This window comes from Hippopotamus amphibius, chromosome 2 (assembly GCF_030028045.1).
Source record: "Hippopotamus amphibius kiboko isolate mHipAmp2 chromosome 2, mHipAmp2.hap2, whole genome shotgun sequence".
Lineage (NCBI taxonomy): Eukaryota > Metazoa > Chordata > Mammalia > Artiodactyla > Hippopotamidae > Hippopotamus > Hippopotamus amphibius.
Window position 1 is genome coordinate 178,273,979 of NC_080187.1, and position 18,657 is coordinate 178,292,635.

An 18,657-nucleotide genomic window follows, 5' to 3' on the forward strand; every position below is an offset into this window, starting at 1 on the left:
TTCAAAAGACCTCCCCTGGCTGCCATTGCAGGGAATAAATAGTAGGGGAGCCAGAGGGGACAGGGCAGTTGGGAAGTATTGCCATCTTGCACGTAGGAGGTGATACTATACCGCCTTTGATTAAGGCAGGGGCATGGATGGGAGAATTCACCCTCTGACAAAAAGCACTGACTTTCTGCCAATGCTGATGGTTGCTTCTGCCAAACCTGAAACTACTAAAACTGCCACTATTGCTTCTTTATTTTGCATAGCTTGATTTTTTTGGGGGGTACCTAGACCACTACTTGAACATAATAAGTAAACAATAAATATTTTTTGAAGGAGTTAATTAATAGGGAGGAAGAAGGTGCTGACACTATACTACCCCTTTGAGCGTGAAATGAGAAAGCTGTTTCTTAGTATCTGCATACCCTCCTCTCATCTTAACTGAATATATACATACCACCAGGACAATTACTTTTCTCGACAAGTAGATGACAATTTCTTATACAGTCTTTGGAAGTTGTTGTGGATATGTGTATAATATAGTTCTGTTTATTATTATTACATATGGCATGACCCCTATCTGTTGCACATGGATGTAATGCACATAATTTGAAGTTTTCTCACATAATTGAGAAAACAGAATAAAATGGCATTTTTATTCAAATTTGGATGGGGTTTATAAGTTGAATCATATGAAATTGTTGATATTTGCCCTATCTTGTCTCTAAAACAGCAATTTCACATGGCTTAATCCAGTATATCAGCACCAAGAGGCAAGGCGGTGCGCACGTGCCTGAATTACATTTCTCCGGATAGACCGTATCCTGAGATGCTCATTGGGGTCAGGCAGGGATTGAGAGACTACAACTGAGAATGTCCTGAGGTATTGCCCATAGGATAGGGACCTGTATATTCCACGATAACTCTTCTTAAGTTAGACCTTATTGTTGAGACCTCGCATGACTCTTGTGTCCCATGTCACTTACAGAATAATCTCGATGAGCAATTTCCCAGCCTCCAGGCAATCTGTGAAAAAAAAATTACTGAAAACTATTTATCCAACTTCAGTTATTATTGTCTGGTCTAGTGAACAGGCTAAACATATCATGGTTCTTCCCAAGTGAGCCCAAACTGAGATATATATATATAATTGAGGCGGGGCGGGGGGAGGGGAGGCTGTGTTGGGTCTTCGTTGACGCACGGACTTTCTCTAGTTGCTGTGAGCAGGAGCTACTCTTCTTTGCAGTGAGTGTGCGGACTTCTCAGTGTGGCGGCCTCTCTTGTTGCAGAGCACAGGCTCTAGGTAGTGGGCTTCAGTGGTTGCAGCCTGTGGGCTTATTGTTGCGGCTCGTGGGCCCTAGAGCACACGGGCTTCAGTGGTTGTGGCAGACAGGCTTAGTGGCTCCTCGGCATGTGGGATCTTCCCAGACTAGGGATCGAACTCATGTTCCTGCATTGCCAGGCGGATTCTTAACCACTGCGCCACCAGGGAAGTCCCCAAACTGATATTTTACTTCATAAAAAATGCTGCCCCACTATTGATCATGTTGGCCTCTGTAGTACAGGTCTTTGTAAAGTTATTTGTAGTTTGGTTCCCTCAGAGACCTTTCATAGTAAAACTTTCACTTGTAAAATTAGAAGTTACAGAAAGATTATATTGTGGTACAAACACATACAAAGGCAAATGATTAGAAGATAAGGAAAGGAAGTTTATTAAACATCGATGTTATATTGATTGCATGTCTTTCTGGTAAAGAAATGTTTTGTTGAATATTTCCTTTACTCCTCCCACAGATAGCAGGTTGGGTTTTTTGTTTGTTTTGTTTGTTTTTTGTTTGTTTTGTTTGTAAGTGAAATTTGAAAACTAAGATATGATCTGTCACTCATTAATAAATAACCTGGTGGGTCTTTTGATCTTTTTTAAATATTAATTTTCAGTTAGTCCTGCTGGAAATTTATGGATGCTAAACCTGATCATATTTTCGTACTTCATACTTGTAGGTCTCAACCACATCATCTTCTAACCCTCTTAAGTAGTGAAAATCTGTAATTATTTTCATGCAGGAAAGGGTTTTTCTTTTGATATTTTCAGCACATAAAATGACTGATTCCAGTGTTGACGAATATAATGCAGTATCATTATTTTTTTCTGTGAAATTCTAACATTCTAGAGTAGTGGCTCAGTGTTGAGCCTTGATTGCCAAAAACAAATGGAAACTCCTTTCCTCTTGCTATAAAACAATGGTGGATGGGCCTAAAACTGAGGCGGGGAGAAAACAAGATTGCATTACAAATCTGGCAACATCAGCCACACTAGTAAAATCAAATCCAATGTTGTTTTATGACTGAATTTATGTGAGTGCCCAGGATCAAAGGGCTCGAATCCCACGGGACTACAAGGTCCATAGTTCATGGCAAAAACTCATCAAAAAGAACATTTTAGTCGTTTAAGCTTTTCATTTTAATCAGCCGCAGTCATAAAAGAGCCTTTAGGTGTCCAAAAACATTTTGCAAGATCAAGAGGTTGTTTTCTCGCTCGGAGAAGCAGCTTTCTTATTGGATCCATATAAGGCCTGTGGCCTTAGCGTGTCAAAGGGCCACTGCCTCCACATTGTTTGCCCTTGTGGGATGGTTTCTTTTGGTTCTTCTAACTGTGTATTATGTGACAATAAATTGTGGTGTCTGACGGAAGGACCATAAAATTTTCACACAATCGATCAAGCTATTTCAGCCATTTAAAGTTTGGCCTCTGACAGCAAGCCGGGTACTTTGTAATGTTTAGACAGAAACAGAGTCTACTGTCGGCATCTTGACAAGTGTCTAGAGACAGCTCTGCGCAGGAGAAAGCACGAGGCTTGAGAGTCGGATCCAGTCTTAAGCCACAGCCCGGCTACTTTATACGCCTGTGGCTTTGGACAGTCCATAAGATGGGGATCCTACCTTCACCACAGTGATGCTCCGATGAGAGAGGGAAATGTTTGTGGAGTTGCTCTCCCGCAGTAAGAACAGATGTACAGCAGGCGCCGATTATGTGGGAAACCAGCCCAAGCAGCCCTGCATTTTCAAGGAGACCTGAGTAGGTAAAGGGGAGAGCCCGGCTGGAAAGGAGCAAAGTGATGAGAAAATGTTTCCCAAAATGTGTAAGAGAGTGAAATCAGGGACCCAGCAGGTTGAATTAGCTCTAGGGAGAAAGAGGGTCACTGCTTTTAAGACAAGAAGAAAATAGGGATTAAGTGCCTTTGTCTCTAGACTATTAATGCCTTTCTTTGCCTCTTTTTTTTTCTTTTTCTGTTTTTTTTTTTTTTTAACTTTGGCCGCTGTACATAGGAAAAGAAGCTGAGACACCTGATATTTTTCCACCCAGGCTCTTCGATGTCACCCTCTACCACCTCTTCTGCACTTTCTCTCTTTGCTTTTCCCCATTTCTAATAACATTTTCAGCTCTTCTATACTTTAAAATCCCTTTATTTGACTCCTGCTTCTTGGACTTTCTATCCGTCTCTCAGTGGCAAAGCTCTCAAACATGAGTTACATGTTGCAGAGTCTCCTTCCACTTGCCTTCTGCTACCTGTACTGAAGCAGCTGAGATACAGATAAGTAATCCTCAAGTGCTGCTGGTCCCCTCTGGGTCTCCATTGCCCTCAATTCTAGAGTGGCAGTATTTACATCCTTGATCTCTTCCGCCAGTATCTGAGACACTGAATTTTCCATTTTTCCTCCTCCTCTGAGTGTTTTTCTTCATCTTCTTTGCTGCCCTCTCAGCCTGGCTTCTGCAGCGCCCCCAAATGTGACCCTCCAAAATGTGGCCCTCCAAAATGTGGCCCTAAGTTACCTGGCTTCCTGTATGTTGTGTTTAGAGATTTCATTTACTGATGCAAGTTTATATCTATGTAAAGGCTTTTCAGACCTGTTTATTCTGATTCAAATATTTCCCTGAGTTCCAGCACCAGGAAGGTTCTAGTTTTTGCTGGAAAACCTAAACTGGGAAATGTGTTTAGTATCTCACATTTAAAATTTCCAAAGTCTCAGCATCAAAAATGTAATCCCAGAATTGAAAGGATTTATCTCCTTGTCTCCTTCTGACCTCCCCCTACACAATGTAAACACAGTACAAAACAGTCTTTTCTTAGCTGCCCTAATTATTTAAGTTTCCACTGTTCTCGAAGTCCAGGCTAGAAATCTCAGATGCACCTTTGGCAACTCCTACACCCTCAGCTTCTGCATCTGGTTGATTGCCAAATGATGCTGATTTTAGCTCCATGGTCCCTTATATACACTCATGCCTTGGCACCCTGCCACTGTCATCCTAATTCATCATCTCTTGCCTTTATGCAAGCTATGTTATCAATTGCTTAGAGATTGTTTGTCCTCTCTCTTACACACCTTTAATGGCTCACTGTTATTGCCAGTCAAGTTGAGTTCAAGTCCTTGGCGTGGTATTGAAGACTTTCTAAAATCAAATTCAAACATACAACTTTAGTTTTCTCCTCTTTCCTAATACTTTCTCATCACTCTGCCTTCTTCTTTTGCTTCGATTGCTCACAATATGCCGCTCTACCTTGCCAATCCCTGACTTAGGCAATTAGCAAACTCTCCTATTATAATCATGAAAGCAGAGGTTACAGCCCCTTCCTTCCAACCCCCAGTACCAAAGTGCATGATAGACATAAACTTGCAATAAATAGCAAACAGTGGAATCTGCCATCACAGTGACACATGCATTAGTACATAAATTAACCACTGGTTGGTTTTCTCTTTTTCTTTCTCTGTAGTGGAAGCTGGGTTTAAACCGAGGGAATTTTACAGGCAGTATTTTTCAAATTCAGAAACATCAGAGAACTATAGTAGGAAAACTGTTCCTGGGAGGATTTTTTAAGATAGTTTTGAAAGTTTATGACTTTCTACTGGAGAACAGTGTTTATTTCTCATTGTCTTAAATGAACATTTATCAGACTTTGTATGTCTAGACAGGTTATGGTGATGTAATAGTTTAAGTGAAAATAGCATGGACTCATTTGAATTTTCAGTAATTTGTAAACCCTTTCCTTTTATAGATGAGACGAAAAGACTGAAAGAGCTGATCTTTGAATCAAGTTCAGTGCTTCTCAGCCTTTTCTTCCCTAATGCCCTGAGGGAAGCAACATACTCCCAAGAGGACAGCGTTCCCTATAGCCAAGGAAGCTGACCACCCACTGAGACCTGGTTACTACTTATTAGCAACAGTAGAGCCCAAGCCCATGAAGACAGCTGATAGATACACATTGACTGGAAATCAGGTCTTCGCCCAATCCAGTGCTGCATCCCTTAAGCCATATAGAGATTGCTCTGCTGAAGACAGAGACAGTGTTAATTGCAACTTAAGAGATGGGCAGAAAACCCATCCTGTATTCCATAATGGTGGGTGGTATCGAGCATATGCTATCTGAAATTTAACAGAGCCTGTGTAAAACCAAAATCTTCAGGCATACGCACAAAATCAAACATGGTTCTTTTAGGAATGTACAAATCAGTTGGAGGAAACCAAGGCCACCACTTCCAAATATTTAATTCAATTTCAACTTTTTAAGTTGCTGCTTGTTAAAGTCAGAAGGTGATCTAATACTTTTTTCTCCTGTCCTCATTCTTTATCTCTGCAAGATTAAGAATTGCATTCTGGATTTATGAAAAGGAGTTGGAGAGAGAGTTTTATTATTCTCAGATGAGACTTTCTAGATTTCTGAGCTGTGGATCAGTGTGTTCAGATGGACTCTGTTCTGTTATAACCTAGACTCACACGTTGGACTCCTACAGCATCGCTCACTCCTTGCTCAGTAGCAACCTAATTACCAAAATAATGATGACGATGATGGTACAGGTAGAGACACAGAGGCTGCCAGCTGTCAGAAATACCTCTTGGAGTGATTTTACGTTTTCCCCCCTAAAACCTGCAACCAAGCACCACCCATACCAAAGGACTTTTAGAAACACCATTATTGTGAATGGAAGCTGTAAGTGTTGCTAGAGGATTTTGCATGGCTAACCCCCCAGTCAGCTTTTAAAACCAATCACATACAGAAATAAAGTTAAATATTTCCTCCTTTATGAGCCCCAATTTTTAGTACTGGACTGCTGTTGTCCTTATAGGTACATCATATTCAGATTTAATCCTACACTTTTAACCTTACCTGTGCTGTGTTGATAGGAAAATCTGAAAAACACGAGAGAAAAAATATAAAAAAGAAAATAATTTGAAAGAAAATAGGCATTTGCTTTTACATTTGGCAACTACAGTTGAGATCGGGGTATATTTTACAAAGTAAATTTGGACCAAGAAAAATGATCTTTGCGTCAATCTCTATAAAAATCAAAATTCCTTCCTTTCAAACACCTCAACCATTCTAATCCATTTCGTATGTGTATTAATATTGTGTTCAAGGACATGCAATCAGAAAGCTTTCTACTGCTCTGAAGTGCACTGAGGGAAAGGTGATGGTCCAACACTGAGATTCCTAGTAATCTAAATATTTAGAATGTAAGTAGTTTGTAATTATTTAGAACGGATGACTGGCGTAGATACTTGAGCCAGTTCATTTTTTCATGAAGGGTGCATGGCACAAAATTGGCACATGTAAGCTCTTGTGGCAGACAGATTCCATGAGACAGCAGTGTGTTCATGGTCTGAAACACTGCACCAGTCATGTGGTCTGATACAGACGTTATATAGCTGTCCCTATATCATCATTAACCTTCATATTTAGTATTTAAGTTTGGAATGACTTGTGTAGAAATTATATATGCGTTTTTAGTTCATAGTGCCCCTTTTCACACATTTAATATGTAGAGCTATAACATTTAAAATAGAAAAATTCTTGGAGAGAGCAAATTACAGCCATCTATAAACCTGTGTCAAACTAAATTTGAAGTGACATTTAAACTTTGCACGGAGAAGTTAAACATTTATTTTGAAAACGATTCATGAATTATGTTCCATGTTTGATCAGCTAGGAAATAAGACTACTGATTTAAAGTTATATCTTCCAATTACCGGAAAAAACTGAAAATGTAATTTTTGTAACAATTATCCTTTCAAAAAGCACAAATTACAGAGATGAGTATCAGTCAAAAGTAATATAGTTTAATCTAAGGGGGAGAATGCAGGAAGAAAACAAGAATGTGGTTTGTCTGTATTCCAGGAGAAAAGAATCAAGTCAAAATGAGATCTGATCCTTTCCAAGTTATTTTGTGTGCATCATACTTGAGTGTAATTTCACATGCATCTTGACGTTCCAAGTATCATTAAACATCTAGTAATCAGAACAAATGTTCTGCCAAATTCCATTTATTATCTTAACTGTTTAAGGCTTTGAGCACCCCAGATTTCTAAATATATAATTAAAATCCATATTAAAAAAATAAACCTAGATGGGGGATTTACATTTTTCTTAATTCATGTTTACACAAAGAAGAGATCTGTTTTTAAATATTACATCAGATCTTTGTGAGCTCAAATAAATCAGTGCGGTACTTTGCCAGAACTTTCCAAAAATGATAGGTATTGATGCCCTGTGGTCAGGAAACCTCCTTTGTGGAGTTTTAGAATTCTCTAGTTCGTCAAAATGTCCCTTATTTTGGGTCTCTCTGCTCTCAAGATTGTGAGCTTAGGTGCTACGGATGAACTTTATCACTTGTACACTGTCAGCCATCTACATCCTCAATTGCACATATTCCAATTAGTGTAATTGGGAAGCACAGCTCTAGAAATTTCTGCCTCTTTCTAGATAGATCTGTGACTGGAGATGTTCTGTAAGCGTGACTGCTTATATAGTCATCCCTTAGTAACTGAGGGATTGGTTGCAGGACCCCCTGAAGATACCCAAATCCACAGATGCTCAAGTCCCTTATGTAAAGTGGCATATGTATGGTACACTCAGCCCTCCACATCCATGGGCAGATGTAGAAGGCCAAATATAGACAAATCAAAAGCCTAGCCATTATGAAGAATAAACTGGTCACCCACGTTATTATGGGTGCTGTTTCAAGATTCTTTTTGTTGATCAAGGCATTTCCATGAACCCTCTTCCAACCATTTTGGTGTGTGTTCCAGTGAAGGAAGATTAGAAAATAACTCATAAGACTTGGATACACATGGAATAAAACATGTTTGTGGGATCCTCAGTTATTTTGAAATGGAGATTTGTTTGGAACTATAAAAATCCTTACCAATAATAGTATGGGTATTCACAATGATGGCATTACAAATGTCTTTGGGGTAGAATGTTTATTTTGACTCATTTGGGGTCAGTTCGTTTGTCAGCTCTCATCTAAGCCCTATGTGTATTATACAGTGACTCAGTCTGGAGGGCCACTGAATGAAACAAACTTACCAGCCCTGAACAGAAATGGACCTGTAATGTTGGACTTATGAGTTGCTAGAATTTCATGAGGTTGGTTGGTTGGAAAGAACATGGTCTCCGTCAGCTATGCGCTTATCAGCTAGGACATTGCTGAGGAATAATAGCGGTAATTATACAAATCAGAGAGTTTTTAATCATATATGAAACAGGTTCTGCATAGGTACTACTCAATAGTTCTTCCCTTTGTCTTCCTTTTGCTAACTGAACATAGTAATCATAGGCACAATAGCTTTAAAGATTTCTAAGAGTCAGTTAGGGACCCTGAAAATGCTATTCATTCATTCACTCAGCAGCTCTGGGAGAGCCACAGGCCAGGCAGGACTCATGGTTCTAGGAATGCATTGGTGAACAAGAGAGCCAAAAGGTGGGTCCTCATAAAACTGACATATTTAGAAGATGGAAGAGGGAGAGAAAGTGGCATAGGAGGCAGAAGAAAGAGGACCAGGGGCCCGTATTGTCAGAGAAAGCAAGAGAGGCCATTTATAAGTTCAGCTGGAGAGTCACAAAGGAAGAATGAGGACAAATCCACCAAACTGGGTAATTTAGGAAGCCATTAGTTATTTCTGTGAGCATTTTCAGTAAAATGGTGGCAAGCTAAACCAGGTTTTTGAGAAATTACACAAAGGATTTGATAAAGATGCAAAGACAGTAGGTAGCCGCAAATCTTTTAGAGCAATGTTTGTCAGTGAATGTAGTAGATTTTTTTTTCTTGAAGAGAGGGCAGACTTAAGGCAGTTATTCTGATTTTTGTTGGAGGGATTGGGTAGATGTGAAAACAAAGGAGTACCTGAGCACTTTTCAGGTAGGGGTAAAAAGGCAAAAGAGGTATTTATCAATAAATATGTAAAAAAAATTGCTTGAGAAAAATCTTTGTATAAACACTAATGTGTCTTGTACATACGTGATAGCCTAGCTTTTGTTGTATGATACAATACTAGTTTATTTTAATGTGCATTCTCATGGTATACGTATCCCACTTAATGCAGTTTATTTAGAACAAGGGTTGACATTTATTTAACCACATCATGTACACTATTCTCTAAGCCCACTGTCTAAACGTCCATGTAAACTTATAGATGGGGAGACGTATGGGTTATGTTAGTAGTTTCCAACTTACAGTCTGCTGTAAACCCAACTAGTTGCTGTTAGTTCTAATGTTATATAAACTCTACAGTGTTTTTCAGTCAGAGTATTTCTTAATTTGTTATGAACACATTATTCTGAGTTTCTTTCACTTCCCATGAAAAATATATTAGGAAGCAAGACGGGTGATGTCATCCTCGTTTTACAGAATAGGAACCCAAAGGGTGATCTTCAGCTTACAACACTTTTGGAATAATAGGCATCCTGTGTCTTGGAGACCCAGTAAGTGTAGGAGGAAACTGTTCTAATTGCACTGTGGAACAGACTCTCTGTTTTGGTAGGTGGGATCTCTGCAATTAAAGAAGAAAAAAGGAACTATCAATCTGTTGCTTAAAAGAAAATGAAAATCCAAGGCAACACTTTTAACCCAATACTCTGAGTTATTTTGCTTTGGAGATTGGCTCATGAAAAAGACTCGTGAAGAAAACTCTTCATGTTGGCCTGGAAACAGAAGATGTTGAGTCCTTTTTCCTAACAGAAGTAAAAAATTTAGAACCCTGTTTCCTTGAAAGTGCTCATTAATGAACTACAATGAGAAAATCAGACTCCTTATAAGTTAGTAATGGGATAGAAGGTAGAAATGGGGAGAAAGGGGTAGAAATGAGACATCACAGTGTTCAAGGCAGCGTAACATGCTGCCTAACAGCGCGAGCTGTCAGTCATTTACTGGCCGTGTGCTCACACAGCTGCAAGGTTTGAATGCTGTTGAACGTAGCCGTACCATCCTGCATGACCACCACTCACCTCATCCCAGGCCTGGCCTAGGGAGAGAAAGCTCTGGCAGTTGAGCCACAGAAGTGAAAATTCTGTAACATCAATGAGAAAAGTTAGACTTTTATCTTAAGGAGTTTGGACATATATGTCTTGTTAAGACTTAGGCACCTCTTTGGATGTTTTGGGGACTCATTTTGTTCTACTGTCTGTTGACGTGTTTTCTCAAAAGAGAAAGATTTTTTTTACAAACAAAATCGTGCTTGGAAGTCCAACAGATAAGTGACATTTATAATGTATTTATTTTGCAGTTTTAAATTTATAGAAATGTGTGCATATGACTTTAATGGCAATCTTCAAGATGCTTTTTCTCATTGAGATAGAATTTTACATACAATAAAAATCACTCTAGTTTATGAGTTTTGATAAATGCATGCAGTCACGTAACTAAACCACAATCAAGACATAGAACATTCCCATCATCATAGAAAATGCTCCTGTGTCCTTTGGAAGACAGCTCCTCTCTCAAACTCAGAACCCTGGCATCCACTGATGCTTTTCCTGACTCTATGGCCTTGACTTTCCCAGAATGTCATATAAATGGAATCATACAGTATGTAGCCTTTTGAGTCCAGCTTCTTGCACTTAATGTAATAATTTGAGATTCACCCATGTTGTTGCGTCTACCAGCGGTCCATTCCCTTTGTTTCTGACTAGAATTCCACTTTGCACATGTGCCACAATTTATTGATCCTTTTAGCAGTTGAAGAACATTCGGGTGGCTTTCAGTCTGGGGCAATGTATGTATTATTAGTGTTCTCCACAGAAATTGAACTAATAGGGTGTATATGTAGAGTGAAAGAGATTTATTATAAGGAATGGCTCACGCAGTTACAGAGGCTGACAAGTCTCAAGATCTGCAGCGTGAGTTGGCAGGCGTGAGACCCACGAAGAGCCAATGCTGATGTTTCAGTCCCAAGGCAGGAAAAAGCTCAGTTCAAGGGCATTTAGGCAGGAGGAATTTTTTCTTAGGAGGAGAGTCAGCCTTTTGTTCTATTCAAGTCTTTAACCAATTGGATAACACCTCCCTGCATTAGGGAGAGCAGATCTGCTTTACTCAGGCTACTGATTCAATTGTTAATCTCACCTAGAAACACCCTCACAGAGACACCTAGAATAATATTTGGCCAAATATCTGAGCACCCCATGGCCCAGTAAAATTAACCATCACAGGAGATTAAAAATAAAGCTGCTAAAAATTTGCATATGGAGTTTCATGTTAACATATGTTTTTATTTCACTTGGGCAGTTACTTAGCAGCGAGATTGTTGGGTCATATGGAAAGTATATATCTAACTTTCTAAGGAACAGCTAAACTGTTTTCCAAAGTAACTGTACCATTTTACATTCCCATTTGCAGACTGAGAGTTCCAGTTGCTCCACATCCTCCCCAGCACTTGGTGTTGTCAGATGGGTCAGTTTTCCTCTCCTTCTCTCCCTTCCTTCTTCCCTCCCTCCCTTCCAATAAGTGTGAAGTGGTATCTCATTGAGGTTTAGTTTGTATTTCTCTAGTGACTAATCATGTTGAACATCTTTTCATGTGCTTGTATGTTATCCATGTATCTTCTCTCATGAACTGTCCATTCAAATCTTTTACCCATTTTGGAAGGGGGAGGTTGTTATTTCCTTTTTAACAGAGTTCTATGTTCAGGGTATGAGTCTTTCGTCAGACACATTTTGCAGATATTTTCTGCAAAATTTTGAACACAATTTGAATATAGGGGTTTTCAATGTCAAATCTTACATTAGCCACAGCATCCAGTTACTTTCCATGTTTTATTTTACTAACAGAAAATCTGGAAAATCACATTTTACAAGATATATAGTTTAAAATGGAATCAGTTTTTGGAAAAAAAAAATTTCCCTTACTATCCTAGGGCTGTACTCAATTAAAATAATCGCAAAGATTGAAACATGATTTGTAGGAAATTTTTACTTTACAGTTGAATCAGTTAACAATTAAGAACTGCTGGAATTAGTTTCAGTCATAAACATCACTGTCAAAAAAGCACCAAGTATAAAACTAAATGCTAAAATCATCTGTTACTCGGCCCATTCATGTGCTTGTTATTGAACAATGGACTGTGTTGCCAGGGGAAGGCCCTGCACAGAGAGGTTAGCCTGAGCATTGGGTGTGCACAGTTGAATATGGTGCATGTGTGCTGTAGAATATACTTACATGTATATGTGCAAACCTGAATTTAAAAGGAGAAAGAAAAGAGACCAGCGCAGGGTTATAACTTTCCTAATCAATGAAACCATTTTCAAAACATCTGAATAGATTCATAAAGATGTCAGAGAAAATTTTATATTTCAAAGACTAAAAAACAAACCCAAAAAACTAAGTACCTTACTAGGTGTGCTGGTGGTATCCAAGTATTCAGGTTTTGGTGTAACTGTATATATTTTTAAAAATCTGTTGTTTATAAGGTTAAATATCCCTTTAAAATAACAAAACTAAGTGTTTGCAGAACTGCTGAAACACCTCCAGGATCCCTAGAAACCTGGTTAGTAAGCCTCGTGATCTTTTTCTGACCTGTTTGTTTTACAAATGAAGAAAATAGCCAGAGATAAGAAGCAAATTTAAGGTCATACAGCAGTCTTACACTGAACTAAATCAAGTTATTCTGATTACTATTTTAGTGTTTTTTTCCCATTAACTTGACCTAGCCTCTCCAATTAGAGCAGAAAATATTTCTCCTTGGGTCCATTACTTAGAGAAATGAAGATTATACTCAATTTTGTGAGCCCTTTTCTGGCATCTCAACTTAGGTCTTGTATAATGAGTGTGCCTCTTGGCTGAGGTGAGCAGTTTTTGGAAATTTAAGCCATTTCCCTTCCTAGCTTCCTCCAAAGGAGGCATCCTAGGCCAGAGCCCAGATCTTAATGAAAAACACGTAAACCCTCTTGTTTGTTTTCCCTGTCGATTAGCCTATAATTTAAAACCCATTCAATGGCAGATTTATCAAGTGACTAATCCCTGGGAAGGCTAGAAGCGGCCAGGAGAAGGTGATTGTGCCCAGGCACACATCATTGGTCACTTGTTCAAATATTAAGGTAGGAAGCCAAATATCTTCTCTCTTACTCATGAAAATACATTCAGGGAGGTTAGCTCTGAGTGGGCCTGGAGTGGCTCGTTACCAGACAATGAAAGTAACACAGACAACAGGGAATATCTTTGCCAGAGGAATCAGCCTTATGGTCCTTGGTTTTCCTCAGTCGTCAATGAAAAAGTCATGTCTGAGTAAGAGCATAAAGTCCACACCAGCTCAGCTGTCCTGAAAATTAGAAACAACTCACAAATACCTCTTCTCAGATGGAATATGAGCCTCTCAAAGTCTGGATTGTTTCTTTATATACATTCGCAAGATCAGATGCATTGTAAATGCTCATTAAAGCTTGTTTGAATGTTAGATGGTAGAGTGACCAGAGTCTCATCTGCCTTTGATATAATGAAGACTCGTTCAGTATCTATCTGGTTTATACAACATCACTGTGAAAAGTAAGCCTACAGATAGGAAATGTGTCACAATCACTCCCCTGAACCTGTTCTTGCTGGCAGAGGTTTTTATTACATTGGTAAAGATGTGGAGACTATTTTTCTAACCAGTAATCCTAGAGTCTTAGGCATAAAGTTCACGTTTAATACCAGAAGGAAGTCAACAACCAGCCCCTCTTCACGTGCTCCTGTTAGATAATGCTATTTAAGTGACCTAATATTTTTTCATTTCTTACCCCTTTTCAATTAAAACAAGAAAAAGGCAAAGTTGGGAGTATGTGAAGCAAACATAATTAAGGAATCTACTTCATGGTTTCCAAAATGTAGTAGTGGACAGATGGGCTTTGGCCATAGGATGGTGACCCCTCATAGACAATGAGTGAATTGATAAAGAAATAGTAAAGTGATTGCTGTTATTACTTGAAGAACCTCAGTTTGTCACAGTATGAAGGACCAGAGTTTACCATCTGTTGCTTCTAAGCGCACATGTGCTCTGGGATGGGTTGCACATACCTCACTGGACTAGCTGTCGCTTCAGTCGTGACAATAATAATACAACATAAAACTCCAAATCCCTGCTCTTAATGGAGAAGGAATAGTGTGTTGGCTCTTTGCCTAAAAATGTGCAGTCTTGGGTTTGCTTATTAGGTTTCAAATTACTTTTTGGAAAAAGAAAGCCTGAAAGTCATTTCCATGATTATCACAAGGCACATCCATTCCGTGACTTACACTAAATTTAGTGATATTAATAACTTAGGAATAAAACATTATCAGAATCCCCCATGAGTAATGATTTTATTTCTTCTATTTCACAAAAGCACTCTGGCTACAGTCAGGTTTTGTCTTGTTTCCCAGGTAGGAACCCAAGTACAGATTTCAAAGATTTATCCGTTTTATTTCCCCACTGTTTCCTTGGATGACTATCCATAATTATATTTGCTTATTTTCAGAGTATATTTCAGAATCCTATCTGGAATAACTATCACATTTCAGAAGTAACGTCCAACTTTATCTGAACTGCAAGACTGAACCACCGGTGTGATTTGAGTACCTTAATGGGTCTCTTTGACCTCCTGTGTTGATTTGCTTTCATAAGGAGAGCTAGGACTCTTTCCTTCCATGGCTTAGATGATACTGTGCTTTGCATCTGTATGAAGCTTTCATGAGCAAAGCTATCCATATTCTAGGAAGTTTGAGAGAAAGAGATATGGTGACGTCTTGGGTGTGGAAATTATTAGCATCTTAGAGCTTTCCTGAAGTGATGAAGCTTCATTGTGCTTCTGTGCAGTCCCCTGGAATTGTTTTGCTTTCCCCAACCTAACAATTTAGAACTTGGAAGAGTCCCTGGTAAAGGTTGACTTGCTCAAGTTGAATAGCAAATAACCTGAATTTTTAATGGCCCCCTGGCAGCACCACTGGGAGCGAATATTCGTAACAGCAGAATGCTAGTGGGTGATTTTTGCGCAGTGCTTGGCACCAGCACGATGTCTTTCATCAGTAGGCACTTTTCCACCTTCTTTTTGACAGACATATTTGTGGGGACCAGGCAAGGAAAGTCTCCATCTTTTACTTGAGTTTCGGAACAGTGTGTTCCTTGGATGACACCTCTGAACAGTGGTAATGTGGAGGATATTAAGAAATAATGAGGATTCTGGAGGGGAAGGGAGCACCAGCCCCTGAGGAGGCTGCGGGAGTTTCCTAGAGCCCGATTCCTAATCAGATTAGAATCACAAATATGGTTCAATTCTACTGCATAGTTTACTATACTTATGGGAACAGCCTTGAAACTTTAAGCTTATTGTGGAGAGAACACTTATCTACACGAAACATTTTGAAATTGTTAAAATTAAATAGGATCAACATTAATTTTCAGAAATACCCACACGTAAAAAAAAATAATCTGTTTTATCTGAATCTCCTAGGTAATAACAATGAAATCTCATGGTTCAAGCTGTGCTTAGGCGTATCAAAGAGGAAGGGGACCACATGTCTCTCTGTGTTTACATTTTCTTGGAACTTTGAGTCTAGTTGGGTGGGTAATGCAGAGGCACATGGAAGTCAATTTTTAAAGCTAAAGAAATAATTCAATAAGCATTTATGGACAACTAACTACCCAAGCAGTGTGCAGTGTTCTGAAAGTTCAAACATGAATAAGGTATGGTCCCCAACTGCCTGAAGTGTTTAGATTTGCAAAGAAGATAAACGTAAATGACTGTAATGCAATGTGAACCAAGAAAGTTCTTTGGCAACAAAGTCCAAAGAAAACTTTTGTCAAGAAGAATCAAGAAAAGTTTAAGCCAGAAGGTTCAGTTGCGATGGAATGAATTTTCCTTTGGGGATTTCACTAGGTGAAAGTAAAGAGAAAGTGTGTTTTACAGAGAGGAAACAGCATGTACAAAAGCATAAAGATGTGGGAGTTGATGGGATATTTGAATCTGTACTGGTGCAACATAGGGAAAGTATAAAGAAGTATCTGAAGAAGTAAGCAGAGGGCAGGTTTTCAAGCACCATGTGTATCATGAAAAGAATTTAGGCTTATTTGCTGCATGAAATAACTATTCTCAGTTTGGGTAATGAAGGGATGTTTCCCTTATGGAATATCTCAAAATTAGCAAGGGGCTTTTGCAAATAACACATGTCCCTTTGGCGATTCTGGAATGACCCAAGTTAAAAGTCATTGCCAAAAAAATTTACCAGTATTGTAGCACCATACTGTCTCATCTATGTTTGGAGCAGAATAAAGATTAAGAATAGTTACTGTTGGTTTCAATTCTGGTGCCCACTGGAATCCCTTGGGGAGCTTTAAGGATACCAGTGCAAGGGCACTGTCTCAGACCACTTGAATGATTATTTTTGAGATGGTCCTTCCCATCAGTATTTTTTACAAAGCTCTTTAGGGGTTTCTAATGGGGAGCAGGCTGAGAACCACTACATTACACAGATAAATACAGTGTCAATCAAGGAAAAGGGTCTTTGGAACAGGGTGGTTTAATTGCAATTGCTCTCTTAAAAATTGTGAATTTGCATCTTGCTTAGCAGGGGATAGATATACATTAACAGACTATTGCAAGTGGGAAGAGGATGTGATTAAAAATTAAAGCAATAGAAGCAATCAAGTTAAAAGTAAAGGAAGATAGATAAAACTTGGATGAAGTCTTGAATAAAGAGCTGCATTTTTTTTTTTTTTAAATCATCTTGGAATAAATGTGGCTAAACTGGGATCAAGAGAATTAGTGAGGTGGCTCTTGCCTCTGTCTAGGTGAAGAAGACGCAATGAAGAGTTGAGGCAGTGGGAGTAGAAGGAAAGGAATGACTCAGAGAAATTAATGAAACTCATTGATAAGTTGGGAACGAGTGAGAACAAGGAATCTAGTATGATGTCCAGGTTTCTGGGTATGATGATTGGGAGGATGAGGATACTATTGATTGCAAAGAAGATTTTCGGAGGAAATTCTTTGGCATTCAGGAGTTTGGTAGTCATGAGTTCGTTTTCAGACATGTTGAGTCTGAGTGGCTGATTAAGAATATTCAGGTAGAACAGTTCCCGGATAGTTGGAATTATGGTTTTAAGACATCAATTTGGAAGTGTAATTTACCGCGTGAGTACACAAGATGACCAAGAAAGATTGTGTAGAGTGAGAAGGATAAAATGGCGAGGAACATCCCTGGGGAACAACATTTAAGGGATGAATGGAGGAAGAGGAGTCCACAGATTGACTGGAGAGTGCCAAGAAATAGGAAGAAAATGGCGGTGGGTGGAGAGAGTATCAGAGTTCAGGGAAGCGGAGAGAATTTCAAGGCAAGGCAGCAGTCAACTTTAACAATGCAGCTGAGAGGGCAAAAATCACTGAAAAGTGCTGATCACACGTAACACTCAAATCATGGAGTTTCAATAAGATAGTGGGGGCAGAAGCCAATTGTCCTTGGTTGAAAGAAGCATGGATAAGAAAATAGATAAAGCAAGAGTTGTGTGTTTTCTTTAAAAAACAACAACAAAAAACCTCTGCTGTAAAGAAAAAGAGGTAGGGTGGGAAAGAAAGGGCGACAGCTAGAAGAGATTAAAGAAGAATCTTGTTATCTTTTATTTTTGCAGTAGCTGGATAGAGCACGGTGCTGGGGAATGTGCTGAGAGCCGAAAGCAAGGTGATCTGTCAGGCAGCAAAGAGACAGATAATAGTGGTGGCAAACTTCTGTAGCACCTCCTGTGTTCCAAACACCCTCTATTTGTAGTTTTATAGGTACTAACTCATCTGCTTCTCATAACTGCCTTGTGGGGTAGATTCTGTTATTACCCCCATTTTCCTTATAAGAAAACTGAGGTACAGAGAGGCTAAATAACCTAACCAATTTGTACTGTACCCACTACACTAAGCAAAGGAATTACAGAGCCACCAAAATGGTATATATAGATGTATACATCAGATTCAGCAGATTCAGAAGGTCATTGGTTGAGAGGTGGAAAACGGGAGAGGTAGGGACTAGGGGCTTTGTGTAGATACAGTCCAGTTGTGTGATAAAAGGAAAGTTTCTCTGTGGAACGTGTCTTTGCAACTTTTTATATTATTAAGAAGTTGAAGACTGAAATTGAACATTTCAATCAAAACTTCAAAATTATTGGCTCATCAATATTATTTGACTGTTAACCTTCTTGGAAGAAGATTAGTCAGGAACAACATTCAACATCTAGTTTGCTGTGGCAGAACTAAACTAGTCACTAAAGTGAAATTTAAATATTGGTGACAGTTCAGGGTGGAAATAGGGGCTGGGTGGAGGTGGCAGGGGAGGGAGAGGGGGATGGAGATGGGTAGGATGTCCAAACAAAGATTATCATGATCACGTAGTTGAATGAAGCTTGAAGGTACTTTC

At 39.1% G+C, this 18,657-nt stretch overlaps 1 protein-coding gene across 3 annotated transcripts in view; it reads left to right on the forward strand.

Moving 5' to 3' along the window:
• The window catches only part of FMN1 (formin 1), a 296,198-nt gene that overhangs the window by 64,363 nt on the left and 213,178 nt on the right, over window positions 1-18,657 (forward strand). The gene's annotated exons all lie outside the window — the stretch shown is intronic.